This window comes from Heterocephalus glaber, unplaced genomic scaffold, assembly GCF_053883595.1.
Source record: "Heterocephalus glaber isolate CG9 unplaced genomic scaffold, H.glaber_assembly_v1.0 deba00000621, whole genome shotgun sequence".
Lineage (NCBI taxonomy): Eukaryota > Metazoa > Chordata > Mammalia > Rodentia > Bathyergidae > Heterocephalus > Heterocephalus glaber.
Window position 1 is genome coordinate 17170074 of NW_028258153.1, and position 18103 is coordinate 17188176.

The 18103-nt window shown below is 38.3% G+C and overlaps 2 protein-coding genes and 1 pseudogene across 14 annotated transcripts in view; 2 read left to right on the plus strand and 1 right to left on the minus strand.

Moving 5' to 3' along the window:
• Mettl21a (methyltransferase 21A, HSPA lysine) overlaps positions 1 to 14874 on the plus strand; it is an 80911-nt gene extending 66037 nt beyond the window's left edge. For 2 of the 7 annotated variants that reach the window (XR_015449196.1, XM_087206229.1), the window contains one exon: positions 5918 to 7637. The gene's annotated coding sequence lies outside the window, so the exon portion shown is untranslated. Of the gene's footprint in view, positions 1 to 553; positions 735 to 4629; positions 5867 to 5917; positions 7638 to 9152; positions 9264 to 10628 lie in introns of those variants that run through there. The other 5 variants (XR_015449194.1, XM_087206232.1, XM_087206231.1 and 2 more) reach the window with 5 other exon arrangements.
• The window catches only part of Creb1 (cAMP responsive element binding protein 1), a 64490-nt gene extending 48509 nt beyond the window's left edge, over positions 1 to 15981 (minus strand). For 4 of the 6 annotated variants that reach the window (XR_015449190.1, XR_015449189.1, XM_013074509.3 and 1 more), the window contains exon 1: positions 15761 to 15940. The gene's annotated coding sequence lies outside the window, so the exon portion shown is untranslated. Of the gene's footprint in view, positions 1 to 15760 lie in introns of all 6 variants that reach the window. The other 2 variants (XR_015449191.1, XM_087206226.1) reach the window with 2 other exon arrangements.
• On the plus strand, positions 8719 to 14135 carry LOC110350503 (palmitoyltransferase ZDHHC21 pseudogene; annotated as a pseudogene). The gene has a single exon (XR_015449192.1). The product of XR_015449192.1 is annotated as a palmitoyltransferase ZDHHC21 pseudogene (transcript).
• Positions 15982 to 18103: the final 2122 nt, after the last annotated feature.

An 18103-nucleotide genomic window follows, 5' to 3' on the forward strand; every position in this document is an offset into this window, starting at 1 on the left:
GACTGATCCTCTGGATACTGTGAACTTTTAGCAAATTTCAAATAGTCCCATACCTTAGAAAAGAAAAAAAAATTTCTCAAACCAATTCACACAGATACATATCATTCTGCTTCAGAATTCTACCTCAATATGGAAAGTAAAAAGCAGCATGAGTCTGTAATATTATTCACCTCATCTTGAAAAATAAAGAATGCTGCTGAAGGCAGCTGGGAAAGGTGCCTAGCCCTTGGTGGAAAACTGAGTTTGTCACCAAGTGGCAGTAGCAAAGTAGGTGTTGGACAAATTCAAAATGTTTTCAGTTTAGTCACCTGCAAAATCAAGAAAGATGGATTAAAAAGTCTTTTCCATCACTTCACATTACTCAACTCTGTCACAGAAGCCATAGACAATATGTCTATGGGCACGACCATGTTCCAATAAAAATTCACTTACAAACATAGGCAGTGGACAGGATTTGACTGTGGTCCGTAGTTTACCAACCTCAGTTTGAATTAATCTATGGAGAAAAACATCAAGGTATTTATTTTTAAGGCCCACACTCCATCTTATTAAGGTACTACTTTGGAAGATGATGCTTTGATCTACCAGCAGTAAATCTTGAGGACAAGAAGGTATCAGGAAACAGCAGAAACAATGACCAGGAAAAGCTCTGTGACTGTCTCAACAGATTCTCCTTTCATTGTTACCCTGAGCACCCAACCTTTTCCAGCCAACAGCGTATCTCCTATAACAGTTTCATGGATACCCAATAAAACATACAGCTTATCTACCTTTGGTGCAGGCTCAACCCTTCATGATGATGTCTTCAACAGCATAATGGGAGGCTTTACAGAAATCCTCACAAATGCTAATAGACTGACTAAAAATAATAGCATCCATATCACTGATATTGTAGTTAATAAGCCCAAAGATGGAATGTCATGGCTGGTCATCGTAGCAGCTCTGCTTGTTTTCTGCGTGGTAGTTTGGTCTTGGAGTGAAAAAATGGTGTCAGAAACAAAGAGAAATCATGGAAAGACCCCCACTTTTCAAGCCACCAACACCTCCCATCAAGTATACATGCATGCAAGAGCCCATGGAAAGTGATCTGCTTTGTCACGAGATGGAGACACTGTAGTCCTTTCAGAGTTTATCACACAGCAGAACTCTAATGGAACCCTAATGAAAAGGTAGACACTGTACTTGGTAATATAATCACCCTCCAGCAAGCCTGTGCTTCATGTGAAATTGATATCAGAACTGAATGACTTGTTTTCCCAGCAAACTCTCCCTTTTTCATCTGTATATGCCTGAAATTTAAACAAGAGTGAAAGGATACAGCAATGAAAGTTGTAGGAATTTTCTTGCTTATGTAAGAGATAAATCTTATGTTGCTTTAATTAAAAAATGGCAATGTTAAAAAAAAGTCTTTGCCAGTTTTAATTCTTCTGACCCTAGGAACTGAAATCACAAAAAGATGTATATATTATATATATATATATGTATATATTATATATATATGTATATACACACACACAATTACACAGGCTATGCATTTATGGAAAAGTATTTCAAAATAAATGATGCAGATTTACATTGTAAAGGCAGATTCAATAAAATAGGCCATCTACCCTCTTAATTGTGGATATTGTTCACTTAGATATTGTTCATTTATATATTAAGAGAATGCAATAGACTTTTTTTTTTTTTTTGGTACCGGGCATTGAACTTGGGACCTTGCACTTGCGAGGCACGCACCGGAACCAGTGAGCTAAATCCCCAGCCCCAAGAATGCAATGGACTTTTAATAGTACTTCAAAGGAAAAACTGCCTCAAGTCTAGAATCAGTGAAGAGTCTCTCTCACATGATAAACAGTCTCTTGTCCATTACACTTTGCTCTGGTCATAGATATGTCACAATCACTAAGTCATTCCTTTTCTCAATTTTCAAAGAGAATAAAGCAGTTTCTTTTACATTTTAGAAAGCTTTAAGAAACTTACCTGACAAGGTTTCCTAATAGAAAGGGATGTATTACATTTGTATCCTTTCCACAGGATAATATCAAACATTAAAAAAAGCTAAGCCCAGAATTCCTGTTTTACGACTCCTACCTAGAATGTCTGTCTCACTTCAGGAAAAGTGAATTTTCACTTTACTATGTCTAATTTGTAAACAATCTCAAAAAAATAAAATTTAAAATTTAGTTCAAAACAGATCAAAATAACAAATGTTACTTCATAAACTTATGGACAAACACAAAACACTTGGGACATTAATTTCCCATTTCAACGCATAATTTCCGCATAGTCACTTTGGTTTTGTTAAGTAAGTGGAATCGTAGGCTATAACTTTAGGGCATAACTTTTGGGTCCTTACAGTTTTAGTACTAGTTAGCTTATAAAGCAGAACTTAAGTTTAAAGACAGCTTCACTCTTTAGTCAACATAAAATTCCTTTTATAAAAATAACTGTATGTAGGAAATATATAATGCTTTTTTTTCCCCTTAAAAAATTAGTTTCAAAAATCCATTTAGCAGCCCTTCAAAAACAGGTATTTCTTATTGCTTCTCGGCCTTTTGGCTAAGATCAAGTGCAAAAACAGGTATTTCTTACAGGGTCATTTCTTTGAAAGGTTGAAAGTGTAAAAAGCTACAAGCATAGTATTAGGTGGATGTTTGGAAATAAAGGGGAAAGGAAGAGATGGGATGAAAATAATGCATAGTCATGGCTGCTGCTTTGCTAAGCAACGATGTTTCTTGGTGACCAGATGCCCAAAGGCTGGTTTCAGAGCCATAAATAAGTAGTCTTACCTGAAGGAAAACAAGGCAAGTCAATTTTGCTAGTACTTTGAAAATAAAAACAAAAATGAGAAAAGTTCAAAAGGTTCCTTGTTGAAAAGTACTACTGACTTAGTTACATAATCAGGGATGAGTATCATAAATCATGCAATGTTTCCATAAATCATCTAACATTTTTCTGGCTCATTTCTATTAAATACTTCCTTTAATGGAAATATTTTGACAGGGTATCCTACAACTTTAAAAATGAATTTATCAAAGATGGCATTCAAGTTCCCTAGTAATCATAAAGCTGCAAAAAATTATAAAATATAGTACTGAAATTAAAGTTTGAATTAAATCCAATTAAAGAGATCAGGTTTTGTTTTACTAAATATCACTGCAAAGATTCCCTTTTACTATATGCTGATCTTTTCTCTTGGTGGTGAAGGTTGGATAATACTGGTATTAATACAAATAATTTATGAAAGTATGTAAAATCTTCAAGTTTCCCTTTATTTTTGTCTTAAATTCATCACATTTAAAGCAGAGTTAACTTTATATTACAACTTTTTTTACCTCCTACTATAGAGTAGAGCCTGAAATACAGATTTGTTTCCATTTAAGGAATAAAGACCTTGGTAGCAGCACAGAGAAACTTTCTAAAAACTATGTCAGAAAATACTTGGCTTGATAAATATACCAATTAATTACATTTCCTACTCTAACTTGTTCCTTTAAAAAATATATAACTGGCCCAGGATTTAGCTCAGTGGTGTAGCCACCTGCCTTGCAAGCGCAAGATTTTGAGTCCAATCCTCAGTACCAAAAAAAAACATAGTAAAAAAAAAAATATATATATATACAAAACCTATATTTAAACATATATAACCTATATATATGAAAATACATATAACCTATATATATGAAAATACATATAACTTATATGTTAGGGTGTCAACAGTCTAATCTTAAGTCTACAGTTGAGGTTGATACGGGTATGGGTATGTGTCTGTGCACAGATGCATATATACACATGTAACATTTGGATATACTACTTTTTTCCTCTCTGGCTTCAATAAAAGCATGCTGTGTGTTTAACAACAGCAGATTACTATTAGCATGAGAAATCAAAGCACTGACAAATTTGCAGAATTGATTGCATATCTCTTATTGCTGCTAGAATGGACATAAAATAAGATAAAGGACAAGTATTTCAGTTAACTAAAAAGAATTGTACAAAGGGAGGGAAAGTAGAGAAAAAGAGGTAGTACAATATAGCTATTGATTCCTGGAAAGTTAGAATCTGTTGTGCAGCACCTGAACACTTTGTCACTTTGCTTAGTAATGGTAACACTTTAGAAAATTAATTAAGACAGGGCAAAGTTGTAAGGTAGTGTCAGCAAGACTTTCAAACAGTTATCCTAAAAACTAAAGGTACAAATTAACTGTTAGACACTATTATGTATCAAGTGTAGGTGTTTATGGGTATACTTCTGCAGAGTATTTTTAGTTAATGTATTTGTGACAACAGTCATTTCATTTTAAAATATGCCCAAATATACCTTTTGCTATGGTTACCCTGGAGACTTTGGATTCTGCTTATGTGATTTCCTTAAATCCCTGGAATTGTGGATTGGTGAGAGTTCCAGAGAAGTTATCCACTTGCTGGAATGCAGGTGAACCCCACCCTCATTTCTAAATGAGGTTATGTCCCATTACTTATGAATGCATTCTTCTTCAACCAAAATTCATAATCCATATTTGAGTACTTACCGCTCATTACAGCAGAATTAGATATAGGGGATTAGAAAGTTCACTAGGTTGTAGGGACGATGGATTTATTTTTTGAACATTTTTTTTCTTTTTCCAGTGCCAAGAATTGAACTCAGGACCTTGTGCTTGCCAGGCAGACATGGCGCCACTGAGCTAAATACCCAGCCCATTTTTTTGAACATTTGAATGGAATATTAAGGATTCTGAGCATTGGAGCACTTTTATATTAGGTTTCATTCTTGGTGTTGTACAGTCAATGAGTTTCGATGTGTAATATGCACTAACCATTACAATATCATGTAATGTGTTTATGTACAGTTGAGGTGAAAGAATCACTTTAAATTCGTGTATCTTTATTTTTAATCTTGAAAGATGCAACTTTAAGTCCAACCTTTGAGACAGACACTATTTTTACCACATGGTACTAATTTCTGAAATGTCATTTTGATTAATGCAATCTCGTAATATTCTCATGTCTCAGAGTATGCAAGTACTGTTAGTAAAACATCAGAGTTAATGAAAACTCAAAGAAAAAGTCTTTTTAAGTTACAGAAAATGAGTATCCCCAGTTAAAAACTTTAAAGCACTGGTTTTAATCCCTCCTCTCAAATTTTTGACCTTCCTCTAGAAAATCATTCATTAAAGAAATGTTCTGTGCCATCTACCGAAATAAGTGTTCTGTTGAAAACTGGGAGTAATAGTATAAAGCAAACAAGAACCTTTCCTTCAAAGAGGCCAAATCTAAGAAGGAATAAAATATGTATTATATATGAAAGAGCTTGACAAGTGTAAGCTAATCATTGACTAGTTTATCTGTAAATTACCTCCAAACATGTACTACTTAATAAGTCATTTTAAACTTTTATTTGGAAATTACAGAATACAATGGATTATTGAGGGAAAGGAGAGAATAACTGTCAACTTATACTATTTCTACAGATACAGATGTGATTAATAACATAATGAAATACATTTTTTCATAACCTTGGCTAGAATATTTCTTCCAAGTGAGCTACTTATTTATAAACCAAACTAGCATTGCCTAGGAACAAAATTTTATTCACCACTAGTAAATCAAGAACCTTGAAAACTTTCATTACAAAGAGATACTGCTACACAAGAATGATGAAGACTATACTGAGGCTCTATGCAGAAAGTGACTCATTTAAATTCCCCAGGGTCCACTTTAATCATTTGTAAAAAATGAAGGAGTTACTACTTCCCTTTCATGCATAAAAACTTGTAACTCTGAATTTCCCAAATATAGTATTCATGAATAATACACATCTACAGAGATAAAAAAAAGTTCTCAAAATACATCCAATTGAAACGTTTCATTCAAAGTTATCATTTCTTGATTTTATCTTTTTGGTTCTTTTTATCAGTCACTCTAAAGAAGGGATACAAATGCAGATGAAGGGGAAGTCCAGAGTTGGAACTGGAGTGTAATGGCAACTATGCATTAGTAAGTAGCTTTAGTTATTTTTCAGTAAATACTGTAGTGATATGCTGTTTGTTCAGCTTCCAGGGGTATTTAGAAAATGCTTATAATAATTAAATAAGAACTTATAATGTATAAAACATGATACCAAAGAAACAAGCAACAAAAAATAGCTGAATTAGAAATCATCAAAATTAAAAACTTGTGACTCAAAAGAATACCATCAAAAAGTTAAATGACAACAAAATGGGGGAAAGTTTTTGTAAATCCTGTGTCTAACAGAGGGACTTACATCTAGAATAATAAAAAACCAATTACAACTCAACAAATAGAAAAATAACTCAATTTAAAAAATGGGCAAAGTATCTGAATAGACATTTCTTGGAAGATATACAAAGGGATATATATAAGCACATGAAAAGTTGCTTGATATTATTAAGGAAATGTAAATCAAATCCACAATGAGCTATCTCTTTGCTGCCACTAGGATAATTTAATAAAAAAGGTAGTAACAAGTGTTCATGAAGCTGCAGAGAAATCAGAACCTTCACACACTGATGGAAGGAATACAAAAAGGTGCAGCAGCTTTTAGAAAACAGTCTGGTAGTTCCATAAATGGTAAACATAGTTACCACTTAACCCAGCAATTCTACTTCTAGGTATATAGACAAGAGAATGAATACATGTCCACAGAAGTGGCACTTAATAGTCAGAAGGTCCAAATGTCCATAACTACCAAATGATTAAAACGTTGAATACCCATAAAGTGAAAAATTACTTGGCAACAACAACAAAAAAATACTAACACAAGTGAGAACATGAATTTTGAAAACCTTAATGCTAAGAAGCTCATCACAATGGACAATATATTGTATGATAATAGGTAAATCTATAGAGACAGAAAGTAGATTATTAGTTGCCTAGGGCTGGGCACATGGGGAGATTAAGGTGTAATGGTTAAGAGATACAGTGTCTCTTTTGGGGGTAATGAAAGAATTCCAAGGCTGACTGTGGTAATACTAAAAACCACTGAATTGTACACACCAATTGGATTAACCATAGGACACATGAGTTATATTTCGATATAGCAAATAATCTATGATGTTCCTTTAAACTGCAATATATTGGAAATCAGGAGATCTGTATTTTAGGCCAATTCATTACATCATTCTTCTGTATGTATCTTTCCCTTCTCTTAAGTGATGTTCCTTATACTGTGAATCCATAGTTAACTCTCTTCAATCAATTAACCTGCATATCACATTCATTCTTGTGAGCATGTCAATGTCTTCACTTGTCCATGTCACTACTTAGAATACACTCCCTTTTATCTACTTATCCAAATTTTTCTGTATTCAATTTAAATACTTTTTCCCCACTAAGACCCCTCTCTTCTAAACTCTGTAAGTGTTAAAACAGCAACAAAAAGTCTTCCTTATATAAACCATTCTTCCTTATATTATTTCATCATCTCCACTGTACTATAAATTCCTTGAGGGCAGGGGCCGTATATTCAGGTTTTATTGTTTATAGCTATTAGAATAATCTTAATTTAACATCTAGATATTTTTATAAATACCTAACCAAATAAATTTTCTTGTGATTATTTCACCAACTACAATAAGTCAATGGCCAATAAATGTTCAATGAATAAATAATAAATAGCAGTACATTAAACCAGTATGTTACTATTTTTTGGTCACACTAAAGCTGCTACTGACATAAACTGACATCCCTTCAAGAGGACAAATACTTCAGAATAAGTAGCAATTTTCACTTCAGTGATGAAGACACTTAAGTCTCCTTTTATACATAAACCCTCACAAATGTTTATCCTTGTCTGAATTACAAAACATTTAGTTACATCTCCACTGTCATGTAATTATAACCACAAACTCACATGCAGATAACCAGCTCATTGGGAATACACTTAAAATTGATAAAAAGAAACCTGCCTTAGTTTCACTGATCTCTAGGAAATACACTTGCAATCACTACTGGTATACATCAGCCAGCCCTCTCATGTATCCTCTAGTCCTACACCAAGGTCATTACTTAGCTATTTCATCTTCCCACCGAACATTCTTCTTACACCAAGTACTATCTTTTCTACTCTCCATGGGGTTGGGGTGGTGGTTATTATCAAACTCTGCCCCCTTTTAAGGTTACAGATCCTGGATTAATCCAAGAGCACGAAAAAAAACTGTTGAGTACTTAATCTCTGTTCACACAGCCAGCCTCAGGCATGGAAAACCTCCTTTATTATCTTACTTTGAGCCCTGAGAAAAAGTGACATAGACATTTAAAAGTTTATCAAGGAGTACTACTGGGTTTTTTTTTTTTCCTCTTTCCTTCTTTTTGGCAGTGCTGGAGACAGAATCCAGGACACCGCACAGGCTAGGGAAGTGCTCTACCACTGAGCTATACCCTAGTTCCAACTACTAGGGTTTTTTTTATTTTGTTTTGTTTGGTACCAGGGATTGAACTCAGGACCTTGAAGTTTCCAGGCAGGCCTGGAGGCAGGCGTGGTGCCACTGAGCTAAATCCCGGGCCCTTAGTTTTTGTTTTTTTAAAGGTGAGATTTGTGTAACTGGCCTAAATATATGTACTTAGATAATTATATGTACTTCAGATAATAAGTATATGTACTTCAGATAATTCTTCACAATTGGGGATATATAATATACATAAAGGAAGCGGAAGGCGAGCGCCTGGGCGGGGGGGGGGGGGGGGGGGGAGGGGGGGGAGGGGGAGGGGGCAAGAGCCGCTGGAGGTCGCCGGAGCGGCTGCGAGGCGAGCGCACGGCCAGGTTCTCATGGAGAACTGTTATTGAAGAGAGGTCCTTTTGGTGGGATGTAATTTAAAAAAGAATGAATCAAGATAAAACTTCTAAATGCAAGAACCAGAAAAATCACAGCACATCTCGGTGAAGTTGCAATTGGGTTGTCTTTTCTAGTGTGTTTGCCAGGCAGTCATAGGACTGTACAATGGGCCTCCGGATTCACTTCGTTGTTGACCCACACGGCTGGTGCTGCATGGGTTTATTGTCTTTGTTTGGTTATACAGTATTGTTTTAACTCCCAAGATTGTTCTCTTTCGGCACTATGAAAAAGGGCGTATTCCAGGCATACTAATAATAATATTCTACAACATTGCCATATTTTGTCTGGTTGCCTTAGTGAGGGCCTCAATAACTGACCCAGGAAGACTCCCCGAGAACCCTAAGATTACACATGGAGAAAGAGAATTCAGGGAATTATGTAACAAGTGTAATTTGATGAGACCAAAGCGTTCCCATCACTGCAGCCGCTGTGGCCACTGTGTAAGGAGAATGGATCATCACTGTCCATGGATTAACAATTGTGTTGGTGAAGATAATCATTGGCTTTTTCTGCAGTTGTGTTTCTACACTGAACTTACTTGCTACACACAGATGTTTTCTTTCTGCCACTATTATTATTTTCTTCCACTAAAAAAGCATAATTTGGACCTCTTTGTTTTTCAACACGAATTGGCCATCACGAGGCTTGCTGCCTTTATGGGGATTACTATGTTTGTTGGAATAACTGGACTCTTATATGCAACTAATTGGCATCATCACTGATACAACATCTATTGAAAAGATGTCAAACTGTTGTGAAGAAATACTTCAAGTCACCTCTACACACTAGTTGGAGATATGTTTCATTCAAAAGGTATATTCTGAATAAGGATCAAGAAGACTTAGGACCCACTCTCAAGCAGGAAGTGTGAACTAATTTCGATTATGGCTTATACAATTTTCTGTGTGTTAGATTATGGGGCATTTTGAGTTATTCCCCCATGTATTGTAAAATCACAGTGTGTCTAGCTGTGGCTTAATATGACATCAGTATTCATTAATAGAGCTAGTTTCTCTGTGGATTTTCTCTCGTCTCTTACTACTTCTCTTATGCTTCATGTATCATTAAATTACATAGTAGCTCAAGTTTACTAAACTGTAGTTACTTCATTAAATTTTTTATATGACCTCTAATATACATAAATATATCTAGAATTTATTTGGTGAAGTTTACACTTATAAACAAAGTAGTTTGATATAAGTATAGATTTTCATCCAATTCTACTGCTATTTTAAAAATATAAGTATTGGCAAATGTAGTTAGTCACGTACATTTAGTGTGTTCTACTTGGTAGTATTATTAACCATGTAATTAAGGAATGAGTGAATTACTTAATGTCCATGTTTTTTGCCTTCTATAGTAGGAATTATCCTCTGAATTTATATGTAAATCAGAATTTTCAGTATGCTCCATATTTGGCTATTCTCATTTCAATTTTGGAATATTCTACAGTAAAATGTGAGAAAGTATTAGAAATTAACTTGAAGTATTTTGAACAAATATCATTATTTACTATTATCAATATGTAGCAGTCTGCTACTTTTGGAATGATGGTTTAACTTTGGGAAAATGACTTTTCTCTGGCTTCTTTCATTATCATTTGCATTTTTTAGCAATAAAATTCATTACATTTAAAAGTATATATATACATAAAAAATTACAGATAATTATTCATCACTGTCTTCTACTTTTAAGTTGGAATAATCACCGGAGTATGAAAGATTAGATAATACTTTTTTTTGGTAACCTAGTTGCTAAATTTTATCTTCACAGACTTGTGTAACAGAGCTAAAGAATGTAAAATGAACAAATACCAGGACTTCAAATAAGAGTATGCATAAAGGGAGAGATGTATTCTGAAATGAGAAGAAAAATTAATGGCTAATCTTATCCAAGTTTCACCTCAAAAACATAATAGGAAGAGTGTGGAAGAAGTTTAAAATTAATTATACTTAATTCTTACAACTTCACTAAGCTGACTAGTGTTAGGCTTACCCAGTAATGACTAAGCTAGGACATATATTACATTGGCAGAGGAACAATAAAAAGCTATTTTCGTATTATCAATGTGCTGTTTTCAGTGATCTCTAATTCCATCCAAAGAGACAATTCACTGATCCGACAGCAAGGTGAGAAATCATTTCATTGTCTCATAGCCAGTTAACTCAGACATGTTCCAAGAGGAAAACTTTCTACTTTTAGAGATTTCAATCATTTATCCCACTCCTATCCCAAATCTATGATAAGTGCTTTGTAAACATCGTAATCATTTAGCAAGTAAAAATAGCACATACTTTATCTTACACCAACGACTAGGAAAACCTCAAAATAGTAGTAAAATAGTCTAATATTAAGAACATTAAGGTCACAGCACTATAACAGTCAATTTGAACCCATAAAAAATGAAGCACAGCATGACAGCTTTAGTGACTTGTTTTGAAAGATTAAAGTGGTATGTGTCCCTGCTACTAGATTTGTAGTTACCACTTGAATTTTAGTTAACTTAGAAAACGTATAGCATGTGAATTTTGAAGATAAATACACTAACAGTGTACATATAAAATAGACTAATGCAGCTTCATAGAGCCAAGAAAGAAAAACAGAGGTACTGAAACTTTTGTGCTTATGAAGAAATGTGCATTACTAGGTCCCACTGGTTGACTGAGGACTTTACATCAAAACCACCCTTTTTAAAGTTAGTTTTTTCCCCATTTGTAGTACTGGGGATCAAATTCAGGGCCTCATGCACATGAGGCAAGTGCTTTACTACCAAACTACACCTTCAGCCCTATTTTTAAAATTTGCATGCAAAACACAAACAAAACTGAGAATTACAATAAGAAACATAAAAATCATTTAAAGTTAATGAGTGCGTAAAAAATAAATGCAGGGAGAAAGCTAGTCAGCCTTACTGGATAACAATATCCCATGTCAACTTTACTGGGAAATAATATCTCATGAGCTATCTGCTTAAGAAACAAAGGCTGGACCACACGGAATGTCCTTTTTTACTGAGAAAGAAAACTCTGGAAAATATTTTGGCCAAAATAATTGAAAGAAGCAGTTTGTTCAGGACACAGTAAAAGAAAGTTAAATTCAGATTAATTTCACTTTGCGAGTTAACTGACACAACTTGTTTGCTTCCTCATCTACTGTATTATTTTGAATATTTGACTAAAACTTGAAACTGGAGCTAGAAAAGAAATAATTCAAATGTCAACTTCCTGTCACAAATTATTTCATATTTTAAATTCAAGTAAAAATTTTTTTTATTTAAGTGAATGAAGGTGCAATGGCAAATACCTTTAGCTAAAAAAAATTTTATCAGCCATGCAAGATGGCGTAAGCCTGCAATCGAAGCACCCTGGGAAGTTAAGGCAGAAGGGTCACAAGTTTAAACACTGCCTGTGCAACTCTGTGAGATCCTGACTCGGTGTGAAGGCTATATGTTTGATCCCTGGTACTATGACCTAAAAATAAAATAATGAAATCAAATCACTGGTCAGCAGATCAAGTAGATATAAAGAAGTATTTCATGATTTTTTTAAAAAATGAAACTCTTCATGTGCTGACTTGACAGAAATTTGTATATATTGATAGAAAATCTCTGAAAAGACAAATAAAAATTGGGCAACGTGGGTGATGAGAGTGCAGGGCATCTGCTATATTTGTTTTGAATTATGGACAATGTGAGTTACTTATTCCATAAACAAAACTGAAAACACAAAAAGTGTACTTTTTACTTCACCAGGGGTGACCTCTCTTTTCTTTGATTTTTTTATGACAAATATTCTACCTTATTAGTTACTATGTTCCCTACAGTCCCTTGAGGATAGGGGAAAGGCAGCAATAATTCATCTTTGGATTTGCAGCAGCTTTTTGGCCCAGGTTATTAAATACTGGTAAGGTAGGTATGGAGAAGAAACCTGCTGAAGGTCCAATAAAGTTTAACAGCTACGATTAGCTGAATCCTTAAGGTACTTTATCTCACAAGCCTGTGGAGCTGTTGTTCTAATTTCACAAATAAGGAAACTGAAAGATTAAGAAATTCTCCTTGTGACAAAATTCCTTTAGGGCAGGCCACACGGCAGAAATGTCAACGTCAAGATTCAAACCCAGGCCTGTGATTATTCCAAACCAGATGCTCTTTCAACCACATTCTGTCTCAGTGCTAAATAAATATTTGAATTACCATAAACTGTTGTCTCAAGTGGTGTGCAGTAGAGATGAGTTCACACTTAAGAAAAAAATCTTGCATTTTCCATTCCTTGACATCTGCTATTTTTATATTCAGATTTGAGCTCTACTGAACATAAAGAAGTCAACAATAGATATTACACCATACATAGATGTTTGCAAGACTGTCACAGGGTTGGCCCTAAGCAAGTTTATTTATGTATGCTAAGATAGTTATGAAATGAAATTATAAATTATAAATTTCTGTAAAACAAAGTATTGAGTTACAAGTAAATAATTTTCTCTACTGTGAAAAAGGGAGAAGTTTCAAATGAAGTGAAGTGGAAAATATGTACTTGGGTTTTCTATAACTATACTGTATCCAAACAAAACCAATTATCTTGGAATGAGACATAAGTTATTTGTCTAAGAAAACAAAATTTCTACTATTAAGATCTAATCAAGAATGAATTTCTAGAAGCAGAAAAAGGAAGTTTAAGGATCAGGTTTCTAAGCTTCTTCAGGCTCTTAAATGAAAAAAATTTTTTCCTGTTCAAAAGAGGCATTACAAGAGTTTTAAATTCCAAAAGAACTCTTTTAACAGTTTAGGTAAACTCCCTCACAGAAACTTACTAGCTTTCTAAATATATATGCCCACCGCTCAAACAGAATGATACAAACTCAGCTGCAATTTTTACCAGCTCCAGGTAAAATAAATGTAAAAGTTTGAAAGTTTCCCAAGATTGCTAAGAGACACAGACTAGGGATCTAAAACAAAATTTAAAAAATCTTTTGGACTGAAGAAAGAACACATCAGAAAAAATCTCACACAAGAAAAATCATTGTATATTGTCTGTAAGAAAAAAAATTCTACTTAAGTGATGCTGGCTGTCAGAAAATCTTTGAGAACTGTAACTATCAATACTGTACATAACTTTAGTTCTTGGAAATAAAATCATTGTCTCAATCCTTATGGAAAAACTCCCTTTATTGTATCTTTTTTCCCCCTTCATTGTATCTTAATTTTCTTGGCAACCGCAAAGCGGTAATGTAGTCAAAAGACTACCATGCAGCAAAGTAGGTTTTAGAAAAGTGACTTGGATACAGAAAAATCAGAAGGCAGTGTTTACCAATCAATATTTATTCCTAAACTGACACTTTGTATACATCAAACATAACCATACAATTAATTACCTGTCCTTTTCCGCTTTCAAATCACCTAATGTAGAAGTTTGGGGTTTTAGCTTTAAATCAGGAAATTAGCATTGAGTGTTCAAGATTTCAAGAGATGGCAACCAAAAGTATCTCATACTAAATCTGCAGAAGGGAGGCCTAATGCAAGCCGAAGCTAGCAATGAAATTCTGACTCCTGGAGAAGGTATGACAAATTTAAATAGGTCAGATCGCAGGCCCTTTAAAATTGTCTTTTAATCTTTAATGTGTCAATGGCTTTCTCTTTTTTCTTTTTTTGAAGTCCCCTTTTTCCAATAGATGAAGTCTCTTGGGTTAAATTGTTGTGAACCTGAGACCAAGGTTACCTCCTGCATTAGACACAAACAATGGATACTTTTAATGCCTATTTTTAGAATCAGTATTAAACCAATCCTCCATTGAAGTTTAGACAAATATGTAGGAAACATGGTAAGGGGCGAGCGAAGGGGCGAGTTGAGCTCCAGATCGTTCAAAACCCTTGGCAAGACTGGCCCCCTCCACAAAAAACAAGTGATGGAAAACAAAAGTACCTCAGCTATTCGTTTCAACGAAGGGTTTCAGAATGATAGACCTCAAGTGATTATTATTGAAAAAGGTTAAAACCGAAACTGTTTTCAAATACCAGCTTCCCTTTTAAAGATCCCAACAGTTTCTTTAAAAAGTTATTATAAACGTTGTTTTTTTCTTAGCACCCCCTTCCTCCCCAAAAGAACGTATTTCCATGACTACTTATTTTTTTTAAGCGTGAGCGCGGGGTGGGGGGGGGGTGATTGTGGCAAGGAGTAAAAAAATTTCCCTTAAAAAGCATGAACATTTGTCAAGGAAGCAGCAAAGGGCACAAAACAGCATTTTCCCCAACGGTGTGGGCGCGGGGAGCCAGAGCACGAATGAAATACAGCACGAGAGAACACCTTGGGTTTCGAACTTTATTGCACAAAGAGCGCGGGGCCGAGAGCAGGTCGGACGTGGCCGCTCCGCTTCCCGGCCGGGCGGGCCGCGAGCACCTTCACCCCCGCTGCCCTCTGCCGTCGCCTTCTTCCTCCTCCTCCACCCCCCACGGGCACTAGGCGGTGGACGGACCGAGGCGAGGCGAGGCGAGGCGGGCGGGCGACTGGGCCGGGTGACCGGGCGGGCGGCCTCCCCCGGGGAGGCTCGGTCCGGCTCCGGCTCCGCGCCCGGCTCCGCGGCGGGAACGCGGCCGCCCGCACGCACACACCCCCGGCCGCCGGCTCGCACCCCGCCCGCCGCCCGCCGTCCGCCGCCCCCCGCCATGAGCGCCGCCGCTGGCTGCAGGCAGAGTCGCTGCCGCCCGGCAGCCGCTGGCTCCAGGCCGCCGCCATTATCCTTTGTTCGCTGCGAGCGGCGGCGGGGTTGTGGGGCTCGGGCGGAGGCTCCATCTTTACCGCGGCCCCTCCTGCGAGGGGAAGGCCCCGCGCGCGGGCGTCCGGCGCCTCCCCGTCCCCCCTGCGTCCCCCCGGCTCTCTCCGGCTCCTGCCTCCTCCTCCTGTTCCTCTTACCGGTGGTACAAGCGCCTCCGTCACTGCTTTCGTTCGCGGCCCGGATCTCGCTGGAGTTTTATTCTCTCCCCCACGTAACACACCGCGTCAAACTACACCTCCGCCGCGTCACTCACCAACACTCCGCTTCTCCCAGCCGCCCGGGCCACAGGCAGCAGCAGCCGCCGCCGACTGAGGAGCCGCAGCCAGGGAGCCAGCCAGCGCCGCCCAGTGCCGAGTGCGCAGCGGCCGCGCACGGAAACAGCCGAGCGCCGCCCGGAGCCGCTCGAGCGGCCCCGCCCCCGCGTTGAGGGCGGAACTTGCCGAAGGCCTTCGGGCTCTTTCGGGCGTGCCGGTGGGGTTCTGCTGGGACTAGGAAGGTGAAGGTGGTCTGTGACTTGTTAATGGAGGAGCGGTTGAAACCTCATGGTGGCATTAGGCTGCCTGAAGCTCGGCGGCGGAAATGTGGAGGAAGCGGGGTTTGTGTGTGGCCAGGTGGGGAATTCCTGGGTGTTGGTGGCTGGGTGGAAACCCCCGCGCGGCCCTGGCCTTGAGGCGGTAGGCGGCTTTTGCGGCTCTTGGGCTCCGCGGCCCGGGGACGCGGTCGTGCGGCTGCCACAGTGAGGGCTACGGGGCTCGGCGACGCCCCGGGCCTGAGACCCGCTCTGGACGTGGGACCGAGCATCGTGGGCCCCGGTGGGGGTCGTGTTCCTGCCGAGAGTCAGCAGGGAACTCGGAGCTGTGGTGTCTGGAGGACGGAGGCTGCGGGTCGCGTGGGTTCAGCCCAGCAGCGCGGACAGCCGGAGGCCTCCGAGTGACGACCTGCTAGCCTGAGGCTGCGCCTCAACTTTCGAAATGTGCCCCGCCCCACCTGCCCTCCCTGCTTCAGGCGACATCCTGTGTCGCCTGCTTTTCTCAGCCGTTTTCTACAGCAGTGGTTTGCGCTCGCTGCACCCTTTTCTTCACCCACCCCCGCCCTGAAGCCGACAGTGTGACTTCCGTAGCCTTGAAGCTGCTGCAGCTGCTTTCAGAGGTCATCCTGGGCAGACCGCAAATTATCCATTCTCATTTTTCTTCAACCCAGTAGTCTCGAAGGGCTCTCCAGTCTTAAAATTCTTCCCGTCTCTTCTGGATTCTGCCCCTTAGTGACTTCTGTTACAAAGAGCTGCCCTTCTGTCTGTTAGGTCCCATCCCTTGTCGCTTTCTCAGGGACATTGCCTGAAGAATATCCTTTTACTTTCAACTTTTATTTCGCCACCAACTCTTTCTAAAATATCATGTCTCTCATTTCTCAAAACGAAACAAAGACTCCTCCCTAAATCCCTCTCTAACATCTCCATCTCTTACCCAAGATGCTTTTTATATTCAATGCTTAACCCTCTCCAATCTGCTGTAGCTTCTGTTCCTTCCACTCACCGGAAGCAGCTCAGACTTTTTAACAGCAAACTCGTGTCTGTCAGGTGATTTTTCAGGCCTCATTTTATATCTTATCCTAGCACTTGACACTCTCTTAAGTGACCACAGCTTCTTCCAAATACACCCATCTCTCCGCTCTTGAGTCAGTTTTCCGCTTACCTCTGCTTGCTCTTTAAGCAGTTCTTTGTCCTTTATCCTGGTTCTATATTGAAATCTGCTAGCAGACCTCTGATCTTTTGAGTCCCACCATACACACTTAACTCAGGTAATCTCTTCCTCTTCCAGTAGTTTCAAGGCTTTCTATCAAAGATTCTCCAATCTGTAACTCTGGTCTTGCTCCTGAACTTTAGATTCAAATTTCCAACAGCCTTTGCTAAACTTTCTTTTGGATGACTAGAGCATGTCAAAGTCAACCTGTGTGTCACATTCCCTCCAAAACGCTCCCATAGCCCCAGGCTCAATAAGGGCATCCCCAGGCCATCTGCTTTGGTGTGAACTAGAAACCTAGCACATCTTCAGTACAGATCAGGATCATCTAGACTTGTCTACTTCCTGAAAAATTGGATTTCTGATCTCTGTTCCTATACCATGTTTTTCACTCTCATTCAAGTCTAAGCTGTCTTTATCTCTTGCTTTAAGTCTTGCAGTGACCACCATCCACATCTTCCAAAACTGTTCTTGCCTCATTTCAATCCATATACCCGTACAGCTGCCAGAGTAATCTTAAAAATACAAAGCTGATCAAATCACTACCTTTCTTAAATTTCTTCAGTGGCTTCCCTTTGCTAAGTGAACACTGTCTATGCTCCATTATCTGGATTTACCTTTTTTTTTTCCAGCCTCTACGACTGTCCCCCAACACTCTGTACACCAGCAGTGTGAATTAATCTTTATTTTGTCGAGTCTCTCTTTTTCCCTACAGCTTCTCACTTTAAGGCATTTACACAT